Source organism: Pseudophryne corroboree, chromosome 3 (assembly GCF_028390025.1).
Source record: "Pseudophryne corroboree isolate aPseCor3 chromosome 3, aPseCor3.hap2, whole genome shotgun sequence".
Lineage (NCBI taxonomy): Eukaryota > Metazoa > Chordata > Amphibia > Anura > Myobatrachidae > Pseudophryne > Pseudophryne corroboree.
The window spans coordinates 114,599,939-114,607,438 of record NC_086446.1 but is presented as its reverse complement, the minus strand read 5'-3'; the positions used below and the strand labels follow the sequence as shown (position 1 = coordinate 114,607,438).

Below are 7,500 nucleotides of genomic sequence, written 5' to 3'. Positions count from 1 at the left end.
ACTTTTCAAATGTATTCATTTATGAACCAGTAGTTAGAAGTTGAAAAGTTCAAACAGAAACCACAAAGCTCATCTACAGCCACACCACACTGGATACGCCCAATCTCATCTGATCTTGGAAGCTAAGCAGTGTTGGGCCTGGTTAGTACTTGGATGGGAGACCACCTGGGAATACAAGGTGCTGTAGATATTTTTATACTACCAACACCGTTCTGTTGATGCATTCCATTTTCAAACGTATTCATTTATGAACCAGTAGTTAGAAGTAGAAAAGTTCTAACAGAAACCATAAAGCTCATCTACAGCCACACCACACTGGATACGCCCAATCTCATCTGATCTTGGAAGCTAAGCAGTGTTGGGCCTGGTTAGTACTTGGATGGGAGACCACCTGGGAATACAAGGTGCATTAGATAATTTTATACTGCCAACACCGTTCTGTTGATGCATTCCATTTTAAAACGTATTCATTTATGAACCAGTAGTTAGAAGTAGAAAAGTTCTAACAGAAACCACAAAGTTCATCTACAGCCACACCACACTGGATACGCCCAATCTCATCTGATCTTGGAAGCTAAGCAGTATTGGGCCTGGTTAGTACTTGGATGGGAGACCACCTGGGAATACAAGGTGCTGTAGATATTTTTTTTTATACTGCCAACACCGTTCTGTTGATGCATTCCATTTTAAAACATATTCATTTATGAACCAGTAGTTAGAAGTAGAAAAGTTCAAACAGAAACCACAAAGCTCATCTACAGCCACACCACACTGGATACGCCCAATCTCATCTGATCTTGGAAGCTAAGCAGTGTTGGGCCTGGTTAGTACTTGGATGGGAGACCACCTGGGAATACAAGGTGCTGTAGATATTTTTATACTGCCAACACCGTTCTGTTGATGCATTCACTTTTCAAATGTATTCATTTATGAACCAGTAGTTAGAAGTAGAAAAGTTCAAACAGAAACCACAAAGCTCATCTGCAGCCACACCACACTGGATACGCCCAATCTCATCTGATCTTGGAAGCTAAGCAGTGTTGGGCCTGGTCAGTACTTGTATGGGAGACCACCTTGGAATACAAGGTGCTGTAGATATTTTTATACTGCCAACACCGTTCTGTTGATGTATTCCATTTTCAAACGTATTCATTTATGAACCAGTAGTTAGAAGTAGAAAAGTTCTAACAGAAACCACAAAGGTCATCTACAGCCACACCACACTGGATACGCCCAATCTCATCTGATCTTGGAAGCTAAGCAGTGTTGGGCCTGGTTAGTTCTTGGATGGGAGACCACCTGGGAATACAAGGTACTGTAGATATTTTTATACTGCCAACACCGTTCTGTTGATGCATTCCATTTTCAAACGTATTCATTTATGAACCAGTAGTTAGAAGTAGAAAAGTTCTAACAGAAACCACAAAGCTCATCTACAGCCACACCACACTGGATACGCCCAATCTCATCTGATCTTGGAAGCTAAACAGTGTTGGGCCTGGTTAGTACTTGGATGGGAGACCACCTGGGAATGCAAGGTGCTGTAGATATTTTTATACTGCCAACACCGTTCTGTTGATGCATACCATTTTCAAACGTATTCATTTATGAACCAGTAGTTAGAAGTAGAAAAGTTCTAACAGAAACCATAAAGCTCATCTACAGCCACACCACACTGGATACGCCCAATCTCATCTGATCTTGGAAGCTAAGCAGTGTTGGTCCTGGTTAGTACTTGGATGGGAGACCAACTGGGAATACAAGGTGCTGTAGATAATTTTATACTGCCAACACCGTTCTGTTGATGCATTCCATTTTCAAACGTATTCATTTATGAACCATTAGTTAGAAGTAGAAAAGTTCTAACAGAAACCATAAAGCTCATCTACAGCCACACCACACTGGATACGCCCAATCTCATCTGATCTTGGAAGCTAAGCAGTGTTGGGCCTGGTTAGTACTTGGATGGGAGACCACCTGGGAATACAAGGTGCTGTAGATAATTTTATACTGCCAACACCGTTCTGTTGATGCATTCCATTTTCAAACGTATCCATTTATGAACCAGTAGTTAGAAGTAGAAAAGTTCTAACAGAAACCACAAAGTTCATCTACAGCCACACCACACTGGATACGCCCAATCTCATCTGATCTTGGAAGCTAAGCAGTGTTGGGACTGGTTAGTACTTGGATGGGAGACCACCTGGGAATACAGTGTGCTGTAGATATTTTTTTTTATACTGCCAACACCGTTCTGTTGATGCATTCCATTTTCAAACGTATTCATTTATGAACCAGTAGTTAGAAGTAGAAAAGTTCTAACAGAAACCACAAAGTTCATCTACAGCCACACCACACTGGATATGCCAAATCTCATCTGATCTTGGAAGCTAACCAGTGTTGGGCCTGGTTAGTACTTGGATGGGAGACCACCTGGGAATACAAGGTGCTGTAGATATTTTTATACTGCCAACACCGTTCTGTTGATGCATTCCATTTTCAAACGTATTCATTTATGAACCAGTAGTTAGAAGTAGAAAAGTTCTAACAGAAACCACAAAGCTCATCTACAGCCACACCACACTGGATACGCCCAATCTCATCTGATCTTGGAAGCTAAGCAGTGTTGGGACTGGTTAGTACTTGGATGGGAGACCACCTGGGAATACAAGGTGCTGTAGATATTTTTAAACTGCCAACACCGTTCTGTTGATGCATTCCATTTTCAAACGTATTCATTTATGAACCAGTAGTTAGAAGTAGAAAAGTTCTAACAGAAACCACTAAGCTCATCTACAGCCACACCACACTGGATACGCCCAATCTCATCTGATCTTGGAAGCTAAGCAGTGTTGGGCCTGGTTAGTACTTGGATGGGAGACCACCTGGGAATACAAGGTGCTGTAGATATTTTTTTTTATACTGCCAACACCGTTCTGTTGATGCATTCCATTTTCAAACGTATTCATTTATGAACCAGTAGTTAGAAGTAGAAAAGTTCTACCAGAAACCACAAAGTTCATCTACAGCTACACCACACTGGATACGCCCAATCACATCTGATCTTGGAAGCTAAGCAGTGTTGGGCCTGGTTAGTACTTGGATGGGAGACCACCTGGGAATACAAGGTGCTGTAGATATTTTTATACTGCCAACACCGTTCTGTTGATGCATTCCATTTTCAAACGTATTCATTTATGAACCAGTAGTTAGAAGTAGAAAAGTTCTAACAGAAACCACAAAGCTCATCTACAGCCACACCACACTGGATACGCCCAATCTCATCTGATCTTGGAAGCTAAGCAGTGTTGGGCCTGGTTAGTACTTGGATGGGAGACCACCTGGGAATACAAGGTGCTGTAGATATTTTTATACTGCCAACACCGTTCTGTTGATGCATTCACTTTTCAAATGTATTCATTTATGAACCAGTAGTTAGAAGTAGAAAAGTTCAAACAGAAACCACAAAGCTCATCTGCAGCCACACCACACTGGATACGCCCAATCTCATCTGATCTTGGAAGCTAAGCAGTGTTGGGCCTGGTCAGTACTTGTATGGGAGACCACCTGGGAATACAAGGTGCTGTAGATATTTTTATACTGCCAACACCGTTCTGTTGATGTATTCCATTTTCAAACGTATTCATTTATGAACCAGTAGTTAGAAGTAGAAAAGTTCTAACAGAAACCACAAAGGTCATCTACAGCCACACCACACTGGATACGCCCAATCTCATCTGATCTTGGAAGCTAAGCAGTGTTGGGCCTGGTTAGTACTTGGATGGGAGACCACCTGGGAATACAAGGTACTGTAGATATTTTTATACTGCCAACACCGTTCTGTTGATGCATTCCATTTTCAAACGTATTCATTTATGAACCAGTAGTTAGAAGTAGAAAAGTTCTAACAGAAACCACAAAGCTCATCTACAGCCACACCACACTGGATACGCCCAATCTCATCTGATCTTGGAAGCTAAACAGTGTTGGGCCTGGTTAGTATTTGGATGGGAGACCACCTGGGAATGCAAGGTGCTGTAGATATTTTTATACTGCCAACACCGTTCTGTTGATGCATACCATTTTCAAACGTATTCATTTATGAACCAGTAGTTAGAAGTAGAAAAGTTCTAACAGAAACCATAAAGCTCATCTACAGCCACACCACACTGGATACGCCCAATCTCATCTGATCTTGGAAGCTAAGCAGTGTTGGTCCTGGTTAGTACTTGGATGGGAGACCAACTGGGAATACAAGGTGCTGTAGATAATTTTATACTGCCAACACCGTTCTGTTGATGCATTCCATTTTCAAACGTATTCATTTATGAACCATTAGTTAGAAGTAGAAAAGTTCTAACAGAAACCATAAAGCTCATCTACAGCCACACCACACTGGATACGCCCAATCTCATCTGATCTTGGAAGCTAAGCAGTGTTGGGCCTGGTTAGTACTTGGATGGGAGACCACCTGGGAATACAAGGTGCTGTAGATAATTTTATACTGCCAACACCGTTCTGTTGATGCATTCCATTTTCAAACGTATCCATTTATGAACCAGTAGTTAGAAGTAGAAAAGTTCTAACAGAAACCACAAAGTTCATCTACAGCCACACCACACTGGATACGCCCAATCTCATCTGATCTTGGAAGCTAATCAGTGTTGGGACTGGTTAGTACTTGGATGGGAGACCACCTGGGAATACAGTGTGCTGTAGATATTTTTTTTTATACTGCCAACACCGTTCTGTTGATGCATTCCATTTTCAAACGTATTCATTTATGAACCAGTAGTTAGAAGTAGAAAAGTTCTAACAGAAACCACAAAGTTCATCTACAGCCACACCACACTGGATATGCCAAATCTCATCTGATCTTGGAAGCTAACCAGTGTTGGGCCTGGTTAGTACTTGGATGGGAGACCACCTGGGAATACAAGGTGCTGTAGATATTTTTATACTGCCAACACCGTTCTGTTGATGCATTCCATTTTCAAACGTATTCATTTATGAACCAGTAGTTAGAAGTAGAAAAGTTCTAACAGAAACCACAAAGCTCATCTACAGCCACACCACACTGGATACGCCCAATCTCATCTGATCTTGAAAGCTAAGCAGTGTTGGGACTGGTTAGTACTTGGATGGGAGACCACCTGGGAATACAAGGTGCTGTAGATATTTTTAAACTGCCAACACCGTTCTGTTGATGCATTCCATTTTCAAACGTATTCATTTATGAACCAGTAGTTAGAAGTAGAAAAGTTCTAACAGAAACCACTAAGCTCATCTACAGCCACACCACACTGGATACGCCCAATCTCATCTGATCTTGGAAGCTAAGCAGTGTTGGGCCTGGTTAGTACTTGGATGGGAGACCACCTGGGAATACAAGGTGCTGTAGATATTTTTTTTTATACTGCCAACACCGTTCTGTTGATGCATTCCATTTTCAAACGTATTCATTTATGAACCAGTAGTTAGAAGTAGAAAAGTTCTACCAGAAACCACAAAGTTCATCTACAGCTACACCACACTGGATACGCCCAATCACATCTGATCTTGGAAGCTAAGCAGTGTTGGGCCTGGTTAGTACTTGGATGGGAGACCACCTGGGAATACAAGGTGCTGTAGATATTTTTATACTGCCAACACCGTTCTGTTGATGCATTCCATTTTCAAACGTATTCATTTATGAACCAGTAGTTAGAAGTAGAAAAGTTCTAACAGAAACCACAAAGCTCATCTACAGCCACACCACACTGGATACGCCCAATCTCATCTGATCTTGGAAGCTAAGCAGTGTTGGGCCTGGTTAGTACTTGGATGGGAGACCACCTGGGAATACAAGGTGCTGTAGATATTTTTATACTGCCAACACCGTTCTGTTGATGCATTCACTTTTCAAATGTATACATTTATGAACCAGTAGTTAGAAGTAGAAAAGTTCTAACAGAAACCACAAAGTTCATCTACAGCCACACCACACTGGATACGCCCAATCTCATCTGATCTTGGAAGCTAAGCAGTGTTGGGACTGGTTAGTACTTGGATGGGAGACCACCTGAGAATACAGTGTGCTGTAGATATTTTTTTTTATACTGCCAACACCGTTCTGTTGATGCATTCCATTTTCAAACGTATTCATTTATGAACCAGTAGTTAGAAGTAGAAAAGTTCTAACAGAAACCACAAAGTTCATCTACAGGCACACCACACTGGATACGCCAAATCTCATCTGATCTTGGAAGCTAACCAGTGTTGGGCCTGGTTAGTACTTGAATGGGAGACCACCTGGGAATACAAGGTGCTGTAGATATTTTTATACTGCCAACACCGTTCTGTTGATGCATTCCATTTTCAAACGTATTCATTTATGAACCAGTAGTTAGAAGTAGAAAAGTTCTAACAGAAACCATAAAGCTCATCTACAGCCACACCACACTGGATACGCCCAATCTCATCTGATCTTGGAAGCTAAGCAGTGTTGGGCCTGGTTAGTACTTGGATGGGAGACCACCTGGGAATACAAGGTGCTGTAGATATTTTTATACTGCCAACACCGTTCTGTTGATGCATTCACTTTTCAAATGTATTCATTTATGAACCAGTAGTTAGAAGTAGAAAAGTTCTAACAGAAACCATAAAGCTCATCTACAGCCACACCACACTGGATACGCCCAATCTCATCTGATCTTGAAAGCTAAGCAGTGTTGGGCCTGGTTAGTACTTGGATGGGAGACCACCTGGGAATACAAGGTGCTGTAGATAATTTTATACTGCCAACACCGTTCTGTTGATGCATTCCATTTTCAAACGTATTCATTTATGAACCAGTAGTTAGAAGTAGAAAAGTTCTAACAGAAACCACAAAGTTCATCTACAGCCACACCACACTGGATACGCCCAATCTCATCTGATCTTGGAAGCTAAGCAGTGTTGGGACTGGTTAGTACTTGGATGGGAGACCACCTGGGAATACAGTGTGCTGTAGATATTTTTTTTTATACTGCCAACACCGTTCTGTTGATGCATTCCATTTTCAAACGTATTCATTTATGAACCAGTAGTTAGAAGTTGAAAAGTTCAAACAGAAACCACAAAGCTCATCTACAGCCACACCACACTGGATACACCCAATCTCATCTGATCTTGGAAGCTAAGCAGTGTTGGGCCTGGTCAGTACTTGTATGGGAGACCACCTGGGAATACAAGGTGCTGTAGATATTTTTATACTGCCAACACCGTTCTGTTGATGCATTCCATTTTCAAACGTATTCATTTATGAACCAGTAGTTAGAAGTAGAAAAGTTCTAACAGAAACCACAAAGCTCATCTACAGCCACACCACACTGGATACGCCCAATCTCATCTGATCTTGAAAGCTAAGCAGTGTTGGGCCTGGTTAGTACTTGGATGGGAGACCACCTGGGAATACAAGGTGCTGTAGATAATTTTATACTGCCAACACCGTTCTGTTGATGCATTCCATTTTCAAACGTA

General features: G+C 41.6%; 28 non-coding genes and 5 pseudogenes across 28 annotated transcripts; all 33 read left to right on the top strand.

Moving 5' to 3' along the window:
• The first annotated feature begins 71 nt into the window (after positions 1-71).
• LOC134888787 (5S ribosomal RNA) lies at positions 72-190 on the top strand. The gene has a single exon (XR_010171179.1). It is a non-coding gene; the product is annotated as a 5S ribosomal RNA (ribosomal RNA).
• A 107-nt stretch (positions 191-297) lies between these two features.
• LOC134887611 (5S ribosomal RNA) lies at positions 298-416 on the top strand (annotated as a pseudogene).
• A 107-nt stretch (positions 417-523) lies between these two features.
• Positions 524-642, top strand: LOC135063824 (5S ribosomal RNA). The gene has a single exon (XR_010250147.1). It is a non-coding gene; the product is annotated as a 5S ribosomal RNA (ribosomal RNA).
• A 111-nt stretch (positions 643-753) lies between these two features.
• LOC134888775 (5S ribosomal RNA) lies at positions 754-872 on the top strand. Its single transcript, XR_010171178.1, has one exon. It is a non-coding gene; the product is annotated as a 5S ribosomal RNA (ribosomal RNA).
• Positions 873-979: 107 nt separating this feature from the next.
• On the top strand, positions 980-1,098 carry LOC134887489 (5S ribosomal RNA; annotated as a pseudogene).
• A 107-nt stretch (positions 1,099-1,205) lies between these two features.
• On the top strand, positions 1,206-1,324 carry LOC135070521 (5S ribosomal RNA). The gene has a single exon (XR_010256683.1). It is a non-coding gene; the product is annotated as a 5S ribosomal RNA (ribosomal RNA).
• Positions 1,325-1,431: 107 nt separating this feature from the next.
• On the top strand, positions 1,432-1,550 carry LOC135061829 (5S ribosomal RNA). Its single transcript, XR_010248197.1, has one exon. It is a non-coding gene; the product is annotated as a 5S ribosomal RNA (ribosomal RNA).
• A 107-nt stretch (positions 1,551-1,657) lies between these two features.
• LOC135068631 (5S ribosomal RNA) lies at positions 1,658-1,776 on the top strand. The gene has a single exon (XR_010254827.1). It is a non-coding gene; the product is annotated as a 5S ribosomal RNA (ribosomal RNA).
• A 107-nt stretch (positions 1,777-1,883) lies between these two features.
• On the top strand, positions 1,884-2,002 carry LOC134888763 (5S ribosomal RNA). Its single transcript, XR_010171176.1, has one exon. It is a non-coding gene; the product is annotated as a 5S ribosomal RNA (ribosomal RNA).
• A 107-nt stretch (positions 2,003-2,109) lies between these two features.
• LOC135065568 (5S ribosomal RNA) lies at positions 2,110-2,228 on the top strand. Its single transcript, XR_010251846.1, has one exon. It is a non-coding gene; the product is annotated as a 5S ribosomal RNA (ribosomal RNA).
• A 111-nt stretch (positions 2,229-2,339) lies between these two features.
• LOC134887978 (5S ribosomal RNA) lies at positions 2,340-2,458 on the top strand (annotated as a pseudogene).
• Positions 2,459-2,565: 107 nt separating this feature from the next.
• LOC135068101 (5S ribosomal RNA) lies at positions 2,566-2,684 on the top strand. Its single transcript, XR_010254308.1, has one exon. It is a non-coding gene; the product is annotated as a 5S ribosomal RNA (ribosomal RNA).
• A 107-nt stretch (positions 2,685-2,791) lies between these two features.
• On the top strand, positions 2,792-2,910 carry LOC134888752 (5S ribosomal RNA). The gene has a single exon (XR_010171175.1). It is a non-coding gene; the product is annotated as a 5S ribosomal RNA (ribosomal RNA).
• Positions 2,911-3,021: 111 nt separating this feature from the next.
• LOC135061217 (5S ribosomal RNA) lies at positions 3,022-3,140 on the top strand. Its single transcript, XR_010247605.1, has one exon. It is a non-coding gene; the product is annotated as a 5S ribosomal RNA (ribosomal RNA).
• Positions 3,141-3,247: 107 nt separating this feature from the next.
• On the top strand, positions 3,248-3,366 carry LOC134888741 (5S ribosomal RNA). Its single transcript, XR_010171174.1, has one exon. It is a non-coding gene; the product is annotated as a 5S ribosomal RNA (ribosomal RNA).
• A 107-nt stretch (positions 3,367-3,473) lies between these two features.
• Positions 3,474-3,592, top strand: LOC135069193 (5S ribosomal RNA). Its single transcript, XR_010255381.1, has one exon. It is a non-coding gene; the product is annotated as a 5S ribosomal RNA (ribosomal RNA).
• Positions 3,593-3,699: 107 nt separating this feature from the next.
• Positions 3,700-3,818, top strand: LOC135060882 (5S ribosomal RNA). The gene has a single exon (XR_010247277.1). It is a non-coding gene; the product is annotated as a 5S ribosomal RNA (ribosomal RNA).
• Positions 3,819-3,925: 107 nt separating this feature from the next.
• LOC135069090 (5S ribosomal RNA) lies at positions 3,926-4,044 on the top strand. Its single transcript, XR_010255280.1, has one exon. It is a non-coding gene; the product is annotated as a 5S ribosomal RNA (ribosomal RNA).
• Positions 4,045-4,151: 107 nt separating this feature from the next.
• On the top strand, positions 4,152-4,270 carry LOC135068630 (5S ribosomal RNA). Its single transcript, XR_010254826.1, has one exon. It is a non-coding gene; the product is annotated as a 5S ribosomal RNA (ribosomal RNA).
• Positions 4,271-4,377: 107 nt separating this feature from the next.
• On the top strand, positions 4,378-4,496 carry LOC134888728 (5S ribosomal RNA). Its single transcript, XR_010171172.1, has one exon. It is a non-coding gene; the product is annotated as a 5S ribosomal RNA (ribosomal RNA).
• Positions 4,497-4,603: 107 nt separating this feature from the next.
• Positions 4,604-4,722, top strand: LOC134884818 (5S ribosomal RNA). The gene has a single exon (XR_010168950.1). It is a non-coding gene; the product is annotated as a 5S ribosomal RNA (ribosomal RNA).
• Positions 4,723-4,833: 111 nt separating this feature from the next.
• Positions 4,834-4,952, top strand: LOC134887977 (5S ribosomal RNA; annotated as a pseudogene).
• Positions 4,953-5,059: 107 nt separating this feature from the next.
• LOC134886644 (5S ribosomal RNA) lies at positions 5,060-5,178 on the top strand. Its single transcript, XR_010170724.1, has one exon. It is a non-coding gene; the product is annotated as a 5S ribosomal RNA (ribosomal RNA).
• A 107-nt stretch (positions 5,179-5,285) lies between these two features.
• On the top strand, positions 5,286-5,404 carry LOC134888717 (5S ribosomal RNA). Its single transcript, XR_010171171.1, has one exon. It is a non-coding gene; the product is annotated as a 5S ribosomal RNA (ribosomal RNA).
• Positions 5,405-5,515: 111 nt separating this feature from the next.
• On the top strand, positions 5,516-5,634 carry LOC135061216 (5S ribosomal RNA). Its single transcript, XR_010247604.1, has one exon. It is a non-coding gene; the product is annotated as a 5S ribosomal RNA (ribosomal RNA).
• A 107-nt stretch (positions 5,635-5,741) lies between these two features.
• LOC134888705 (5S ribosomal RNA) lies at positions 5,742-5,860 on the top strand. Its single transcript, XR_010171170.1, has one exon. It is a non-coding gene; the product is annotated as a 5S ribosomal RNA (ribosomal RNA).
• A 107-nt stretch (positions 5,861-5,967) lies between these two features.
• LOC135067281 (5S ribosomal RNA) lies at positions 5,968-6,086 on the top strand. The gene has a single exon (XR_010253501.1). It is a non-coding gene; the product is annotated as a 5S ribosomal RNA (ribosomal RNA).
• Positions 6,087-6,197: 111 nt separating this feature from the next.
• Positions 6,198-6,316, top strand: LOC134892307 (5S ribosomal RNA; annotated as a pseudogene).
• A 107-nt stretch (positions 6,317-6,423) lies between these two features.
• On the top strand, positions 6,424-6,542 carry LOC134888694 (5S ribosomal RNA). Its single transcript, XR_010171169.1, has one exon. It is a non-coding gene; the product is annotated as a 5S ribosomal RNA (ribosomal RNA).
• A 107-nt stretch (positions 6,543-6,649) lies between these two features.
• On the top strand, positions 6,650-6,768 carry LOC135061607 (5S ribosomal RNA). Its single transcript, XR_010247984.1, has one exon. It is a non-coding gene; the product is annotated as a 5S ribosomal RNA (ribosomal RNA).
• A 107-nt stretch (positions 6,769-6,875) lies between these two features.
• Positions 6,876-6,994, top strand: LOC135065567 (5S ribosomal RNA). Its single transcript, XR_010251845.1, has one exon. It is a non-coding gene; the product is annotated as a 5S ribosomal RNA (ribosomal RNA).
• Positions 6,995-7,105: 111 nt separating this feature from the next.
• On the top strand, positions 7,106-7,224 carry LOC135061279 (5S ribosomal RNA). Its single transcript, XR_010247665.1, has one exon. It is a non-coding gene; the product is annotated as a 5S ribosomal RNA (ribosomal RNA).
• A 107-nt stretch (positions 7,225-7,331) lies between these two features.
• LOC135061606 (5S ribosomal RNA) lies at positions 7,332-7,450 on the top strand. The gene has a single exon (XR_010247983.1). It is a non-coding gene; the product is annotated as a 5S ribosomal RNA (ribosomal RNA).
• Positions 7,451-7,500: the final 50 nt, after the last annotated feature.